Below are 9,180 nucleotides of genomic sequence, written 5' to 3'. Positions count from 1 at the left end.
TTCTAGGTAGCCCCAAAGACGGGTTAATACTCATTTATCGAGGACCTTTTGAATTGTCTATATCATTTTTGGAGACCATGAAGGACAAACAAAGGTGTCTTATCTTCTTTATGAATATTGTATTTAGAATTTTCCTAAAAAATAGTGGCTAACAAAAGCAACTTTGTGTCTACTAAATATTTACCTTGAGCGAAGGTACATTCAAGGGAGATGACACAATAAATACAACAATCCAAAGGATCACTCAATAAGAGGAAGAGCAAAAATTCATCCTCAAAGTTCGCCTTGGAACGAAGCAAATGGTATTTGAGTAATCCCCAAATAAGGACTTTTCCCCATTTACTTGCATCCGATAAATTCTCTATTTAATTATTTCTTTGAAAAGAAAAAATTAATAGAGGAATAATTCATTCAACTTATGAGGCTCAGTATTCATCATTTAACTGTCATAAAACTTAACTGTGGTTGCCAGTGAGAGTGACATTGTGTCTACTAAATATCTACCTTGAGTACAGGTACATGTAGAAAGCAAAATGCAGACAAACGAACTCAGGTGGAACTATTTTCAAATCATCGAAAGAATAATTTCATATTATCTCATTGCCGAGAGGGCCATTTTATGCCATTGCCGAGAGGGCTATTTCATATCATCTCTTTGCCAAGAGGGCCATTTCATCTCACTTTATTATCAAGAGGGTCATTGTATTTAATATCTGTTGACACGCGAGATAGCATACGTGGCATCAAGGATATCATCAATATTTAATATTTGTTCACACGCGAGATAGCATACACTGGCGTCGAGGATATCATCAATATTTAATATCTGTTGACACACGAGATAGCATATGCTGGCATCGAGGATATCATCAGCATTCAATATCTGTTGACACATGAGATAGCATACGCTGGTGTCGAGGATATCATCAGCTGTCAATATCTATTGACACGCAAGATAGCATACACTGACATCAAGGATATCATCAGCATTTAATATATATTGACATGTAATATAGCATACACTGGCGTTGAGGATATCATCAGTATTTAATAACTATTGACATGCGAGATAGAATATGTTGGCATCGAGGATATAATTAGCATTCAATATCTATTGACATGCGAGATAGCATACGCTGCATCAAAGATATCATCAGCATTCAATATCTATTGACACATGAGATAGCATATGCTGGCATCAAGGATATCATCAGGATTCAATATCTATTGACATGCGATATAGCAGACGCTGGCATCGAGGATATCATCAGTATTCAATATCTGTTGACACGTGAGATAAAATACACTAGCGTCGAGGATATCTCATCATTATATGAATCAGCATCTGAATGTATCAAAAGCACATGATTCAAAGGGACGTCTTTAAGTCCCTATCTGAAAGCGAATGACAATTGAGATTTCCTTGAAATTGACAATTTGAGGCTCATCTATAAGTCATATTATTTGAAATAGGATAGTATGCAAGAAAACCTCTTAGTTGAATCCCATAGGTCATCCGTAAGCTGCAACAATATCCTAATCGGATAGTATACAAGTTACCCAAAAATTGATAGTCCGAAGGTTATCCATAAGTCGCAACTAAATTCTTATCGGAGAATATGGGAGATTATCAAATTGATATATCCATCGGTTCTCTATAATCTGCATCATATCCAAGATCGATTATGTGCAAGATTACCCAAGGACTGGCAATTTGAGAGATATCTATAAGTCATATTGCATCCAAGGTCGGATGATATGCAGGAACACCTGAAAGCTAGCAACTAGAGGGATATTTGTAAGTCATCTCTTATCTAAGGTCGGATAATGTGCAGGATTACCTAAAACCTAGAAATTTAAAGGATATTTGTAAGTCGTCTCGTATCCAACATCAAATAATATGTAAGATTATACAAATATTAATGATTCAAGGAAATCTATAAACCGTATTGATACAAAAGATACGCAAGACTTACCTGAAGGTCACATAGAAAGAATTGTTGTCAATAACTGGAGATATTTTCATGCCACATGTGACAAGCATTATAGGTTACCAAAGAGGTTACCACATCAGCATAAAATTACACGGTTGCAGAGACCGTTCTGCATAAAGTGTCATCGGTGTCCAAGAGGACCACCTTACTTTCAAGACATATTCACTCGACAAATAAGATAATTATGAAACAACCAATAGGGTTGTTGTGTCAGTTATTGCAAGTTATTTTCCTCCAACAGGTACACGAGAAGATGCCTTTATTTTTAGGCGGCAACTCACGTGGAGATACAGTAAAAGACTATATACCTCTTTCGTGAATTATGTTTAGAACTAACACATTTTGTTTGAAACATTGTTGAGAACATCCAAGAGGATAAAAATCTCAAATCAAAACCACAGGTGAGGACGACTCCAGTTAGGATGCAACAATACGTTGAACTCTTTCTTAGCAGTAAAATGGGACATAGTCTAGAGAGGGACGTCAAACTATTTGGATGAAAGATAAAGGATGATCACCACCACCATCCAACCATACCCTTATTAGAAAGCATGTGGGTATTCTAGTTTCAGCTTCACCTTTGGGATTTTTCTAAACTCATACAGAGGGTAACCTTCTCTTTTTTTAAATTCGGGTGACAACATACTTAGAGCTTTGGAAATTATGTCCTGGTAAATTCTTACCTATGGATGTAAGGAGATCCACATTCATGGTTAAGAGGTTACAAGACTCTTTTTTCATAACTCGAACAACTTGTCACTCATCCTGAGTCAAAGATCGTCTAAAATAAAAGACTATATTTTCTACCAATCGAGTCAAACTACAAGCAGTCTGATTTCCTAAGTCTCAGGGATATGTAGGCTGGGCTATATTTTGAAAACTCAACTGCATTCCAACCTACCCCTAAATACCTCTATTTCCTAGCTTTTTGGTTTCTTTAAAATCTCCAAAAATTGAGATAGCTGGTGAATTTTTTAAAAATCATGCTTTAAATCAAGTTTTATAAACAACAAGTGGCTTGAATTATCATGTAACCTAAGATATGTAGGAAACCTAATACCGAGGTCCGGCCATAACACTATGAAACTCATGCAAAAGCCAACCTCTTTCAGATTTGAATTTGTGTCGGACAAAAATCAGGTTCGTCAACCTCCCTTTGCCCAGGGTTACTTGCATCTACCCTACCCAAAGGGAGGGGGTAGTTGTTGACACCTATTTTTTCCCTCTAAGACTAAATTTATTCCTGAGTTTCTTCGATTTTTAATAAAATCAAAATATTTATTTCATCCGAATAAAAATTTTTCAAATATTTTGTGCATAATTTTGTCATTTTAAGTAGTGATTATATATTATCGTGTTCAATTATACTAGATTATATAATTTGATTACTTAAGTATTTATTCTATGGAATATCAAATTTTAATCAAGGCTTATCTTGAAAATAAATTCAAATAGTTGAAATCTTAATTTAAATATAATTTATTCTCAAAATTAATTTATTTGGATGAATATGTGTTTGATTTTATTAAACCAAGAAGCCCGAGATTAAAGTAGGAATTAATTCATATCAAATTTCAATTCAATTTAACCAATCTATTAAATTTGATCATAATAGAAACTAAATTGACCACAATTTCCCAATCCCTAAAAACCCAAATCTGGGCTAGCTATGCAGCCCAACAGCATCGAGTGACCCAACATATTACTAGCCAACCCAAAATCAAATACAACAGCAACCCACCAAAAATTAGAAAATCCCAAGCCCAATAAAATAACCCGGCCCACTCCACTTTTCTCCCTCATGATCACAAAACCGAATTCCATCAGAACATACACAATAACACCAATACATACAAAACGATCCAATAGAAATGACAACTCTATCAAATTTGAACAACAACAATAGCACGACCTGATAACAACGACCCAAACCAATAATTACCCAAACCAGCAAAAAACCGACCACCTATTCTCAACCCGACTTCGGTGAACCAACCCGCATCTAATACAACTACAACAAACCTTCAAAAAATGATATAGCTGGTAAGCCAACATTAATCATACGGATTACAATTTTCTTCTCCCTCTAACCTTATACAAATTCAAAATTTAAAAGAGATTCCTTAGAAATTGGAATTCCCAAACTACCCCTTAAAAATCATTCTCCTACATAGGTTGTTTCTTGAAATTGAACTCCCAATTTCCTCTATAAATAGCTCATTCTTGAGCAAGAAGAAAAAAGTCTGGAAGGTGGAAAAAATCTACTTTCAAGCAACGAGTATTTTTTTGTAGTAAAAAAATTATTCTTGAAAGGAGTCAACTATTTTAACATTTTCGAAGTCGTTGCTAATGGTCGGAGTGTTCTGACGCTTTCCCGGTGGTGATTGAAATCCCGACGCTGGCTTGTTGTCTTATTTTACTACTCTAAAAGAGGTAAACACGTCTTTGTATCTTACTTTTTGTTATTGTCTTCTTTTTCTTCATCGCCTTCCCCGTAAATCCATAGTCGTCATGTTTGTTTGTTGGGAATTAGCTATTGTAGACGCCTTTAATGGCCATAGGGTTTATCTGTAATAGTTATCGTTATGTAATTTTTCTTGGATAAATATGTTGCTGCCGTTGTTTGATAATGCTAGTAATAGGATTTTAACAGTAGCTCAATGATGTTTTAATAGTGGCTCAATGTTATGCATTGTTTCTTCGTGTACTATTTCATTTTTGTTTTATATCTTGAAACAATATTGTTTTACTGATTTCTTTTGCATATATATACTACTCGTTTAGCCTTCTTTAGCTCACTATTTTGGCCATAAATCCCACTGTTACAACCCTTTTTTATTTGAATTTCGCTCCTTGTAAGCCTAAGCTTGTTGTTTTCTAATTTAAAGTCCTTTGTATCATTCTTGATAGTTGTTTTGTATTGTTTTTCTCTCCGAGTAGGTTAAATACTCTTCCTAATTTTCTTCACTTACAATGTAGATGAGAATGATAGAGTAGGTTTTATAAAAAGGGATTCAAAGAACCCTCTATGACTTCTTGACGTGCGAGGTTCTATTGGACCCACATAAGAGAGGAAGAGAATGAAATAAGCCTTTCCCCCACTAGCTAGAATTACCTCTTGAAAAGTATCTCCCTGCCCCTTAGTTCCAGATCAAATTTATTGTTTGTTTTCTCCTATGCGTTAAATTAGAATGGCCTTCAGGGTTCTTTTTGTTAAAAAGAAAAAAGCAGTAGAGAGGATGTCATATTGACATTAAGATATCCTTAAGTTCTTTTATCATATCTTGATAAGTGAATCCCTATGACTTGTTAAAAGGGGATTAAAAAGGTCTTATGAATTCCTAAAATAATGAGCTTCGCTATTTATCTTTGCTTTTTTCATCATTGGGTGAAATTTTTTGGGCATGTCATAATTTGTTAAGTATTTATTTTGTTCCCTCGATATCTTGGTTGTCTTTTGAGTCCATGTATACGGGTCTTGGATTTGATCCATGGTTCTCTTTAGTTCATATTACTAACAAAGGACTAATGAATCTTTCCTTCCTTTTTATTTATTTGAGTTTATAAGATGGATTTAAGAGACGTGTTAATCACCTTCCTTTCAGTTTTTCCGTGTTTCCTAGACTGAATACATTTCCTTGCATGCTTTAGCTTATACTTCAAATTTTATCTTTTTTTTATTTACAAAGGTAGTTGTGACATTGGTGCAACGAATTGAAACATTGAATGGCTATTCATAAACTAACCCATGCTAAATGTTTCATTTATCTTTATAATAATTGAGATTACCCATAAAGTTGTGACTATACATCATTTACATCACTCCTCAGCATTCTAATTGCCTGCTTTTTTATTATTTCCCATATCTTGCTCATGTTCCAAAATACACCTTTTTTTTTATTCTTGAAAAAATTAGTTTGTGTTTGTTTCTCCTTTACGTGCTAGTGCTAGCCATAATCGTGTAAGCTTCATCATGTTAAGATACCTTTTTTTTTAATTATTTTTTTTTTTTGTTCTCTCTGGTTGTAGAATACAAAATGGGTTCTTTTTCTTTTGAAGTCAAAAATGTTTATTTTTCTTTGCATTTGTGCATTTTATAGATGTTTTGGATACGCATTGATCTTCTTTATTTCTTCCTTTGCATATGAACCCACCGGGGAGTTCAAAGGGACTTTTCTCTCCTTGTATTTCATAACGGGCCATTGAGGCCCATCCTTTTAAGGATTCTGAAAGATAGTCCGAAAGGGGCCTCTACCTGTCGAATGAGTAAGGATGGAAGAAGGCAAGACGGGTTCAAGCCCGTTGATGAAGTTTCCAGGAGACTCGAAAAGTCTCAATATAATTCTTACTTTATTTATTTATTTATTTTATTTTATTTATTTATTCATTCATTCATTTGGGCCTCGAAGCCAAAGTTTTATTAATCCAAGTGAACAAAACTTGAGCCAAAAATATAGTTTAGGACAGGTTATGGGCCAAAGCCCAAAAAACTTAGTTTAGGACTGGTACAAGTGGGTCAAAAACCCAATTAGAATAGGATAGGGTTTGTTGATTTGGGCCCATTGGCCTGTCTTTTACTTTCTCCCCTTCTCCTTTTTATGTGCTATCTGTTATTTTATTCGCTTAGACTTAGTTGAAATTCCCGCTAAGTTGGCAAAACTAATTTTGCACGAACCTTGAAAACAAAGTTTTACCTTTACTAATTTCTTTTGAAAAATAAATGTTTTCCTTTTAGAAGTTAGTCAAAAGTTATTTTCAAATAGTTCGGATAACCGCAAGTTAGCGTACATTTTAGGTGTTTTTAAAAACCTTCCTAAAATGTTAATATGAACCGCTTACCTGGAATTTCAACTTAAATGATTTTTCTATTTTCAATCATCTAAGTACTTTATAAAGATTTTTCTTGTTGTTTCAAATAAATTAAGTGGCGACTCTAAAGTCAAAATTTTTGCAAAACAACTATAACCGGGCAGCTTCTGTATACCCATTGGGATACAATAAACTTACCTACTGGAGTGGATACTGAGAAAGGGTTTGCTAAGGTTTTGGGAGTGACTCCAAAGTTGACCGCTATATAAGGGGTTTCAAAAGAAATATAAACTCCAGGGTCAAGAAAAGCATAAAAATGTAAATGAAAGACTTGCAACCTACCAGTAACCATATCAGGAGAACTTTCCTGATCCTGTCGAGACTGAATTGCATAAAGCATGTTTGGGCGCTGCCCACTAATGGCACCCGAAGCGGCTCCCTACTAAGATGGGTGACTGGACTTAGCTGGAGGACAATTGTGCTGACTCTGCTGACCTACCTGAAGACATTTTTTATTTTATGACCTGGCTTGCCACACCCAAAACATACATCGCTGCCAACTCTGCAAGCACCCTGATGGTTCCTACCACATTTCTGGCAAAGAGGATTTGTTCGAGCATTGTTCACACTACCTTGAGACTTAAAGCCTGGCACCTTACCTTGTTGTCATTCCTGAGTTTGGGTATTGGCGCACTAGCCTAAGACGAAGCTGGGACTGAAGATTTTGGGTAGAACTAAGGACGGTTACCACCCTCTGACTTCATTTGAGTAAAATTAAAACTACCAATTTTGGCTCTTTTTTATCCCTCTCTCTATCCTTAATTTTTTCCTCCTTAATCTGCTGAGCATGGACCATCAACCTTGGCAATTCCATATCTTTGATCAACATCTTAGTCCTGCACTCCTTGACCATACTATCAGATACCCCAGACACAAAATTGCTCATCCTAGACCTTTTATCGACTACTACATAAGCGACATACTTGGCTAACTGAGTAAACTTAAGAGAATACTCTTTCACACTCATGTTGCCCTGTTTTAGGTTAATGAACTCGAGCACCTTAGCCTCTCTTATCTCTAACAGATAGAATCTATCTAATAAGTTAGTACCAAACTCCATCCATTCTATAGGTCCAGCCTCTGTGCTCATATCTCCTTTCAACTACTTAAACCAGGTATGAGCTACATCTTGCAGCTAGTAAGTAGCTAGATCAGCACTCTCACTAGAAGTCACCCCTATAATATTTGTTATCTTCTTCACTATGCCTACAAATTCTTGTGGATCCTCCTTAGATTTAGATCCCAGAAACGAAGGAGGATTCATTTGGGTAAAGTCTTGAATCTCGGTTACGATAGTATTGGCCACTGGGTTGGCCTGAACAGTAGATGGCCGCATATTTTGGGCTGCTACGGAGTAAGATAGAGTGGTAAATATAGATCTAAACTCTGCATAAGAAACATGCTCATTCAAGGGATCTTTCTGAACGGGCGGAGGTGCTGGCTGGTTTTCGATTCTTCTTCCATTAGTCTTTCTAGGAGGCATATTCTGTAAATAGAAGGAAAAGTTGGATTAGATAGAGAGCTTAACTTGAGCTCCTGCTTATTCGCATAATATGGGCATTGAAGAAGGAAAACATTTCCTAAAACGTCTTGTAGCCTCTTTCCTAGAAGTGTGGCACGCTACACACCATGCACAAGACTCTACTCGATGTAGCTTTTAGACTCCCTAGGATGCATTAAAACCTTAGGATCTGATATCAAGTTTGTAATGACCCAGGAGTACCCCCTGGATGACACACTGTGCTTATGGTCCCATAAGACCACAAGCTAACCCATGAGCTGCTACCTGCTGTGACCACTGAATAAAACTTATAAACAACATATGTGGGATTTCAAATGAAATGCCATAAGGTTTTAATAACTAAAATTACTATGGAATCATGGTTTAAAATGTCTGGAAACATACTGATAAGACAGCTGATAATCATAACTAAAAATTGAATAGCTATCTCTACTAGTCTGAAAGACTCTAAACTGTCTGACTATAGAGTTGATGGGACAAGCCTTCAACTAACTCTGAATAACTAAATAACTGGACAAATATAACTAGTCCTCGAAGGAAGAGGACTCACCACGGCTATTGTTGCTGATGCACTAGAAAGTATAAGTACGATCAGGAATCCGAGCATCTGAACCTATCATATAAGACATCATATCATAATAAAAGAATATGTCATCAATACTTTTGAATGTACTAGTATGCTAAATGAGGTTAGGCTAATATGCACGGTTTCATGATCATGAGTAATGACTAAGAATGTATAGCATGAGGTACTGAGTAATAATGCATGAGGAGTGTAATGACTAAGAATTTATG

Source organism: Capsicum annuum, chromosome 7 (genome assembly GCF_002878395.1).
Source record: "Capsicum annuum cultivar UCD-10X-F1 chromosome 7, UCD10Xv1.1, whole genome shotgun sequence".
Taxonomy (NCBI): Eukaryota; Viridiplantae; Streptophyta; class Magnoliopsida; order Solanales; family Solanaceae; genus Capsicum; species Capsicum annuum.
The sequence above is the reverse complement of the archived record's forward strand: the minus strand, read 5'-3'. Positions refer to the sequence as shown.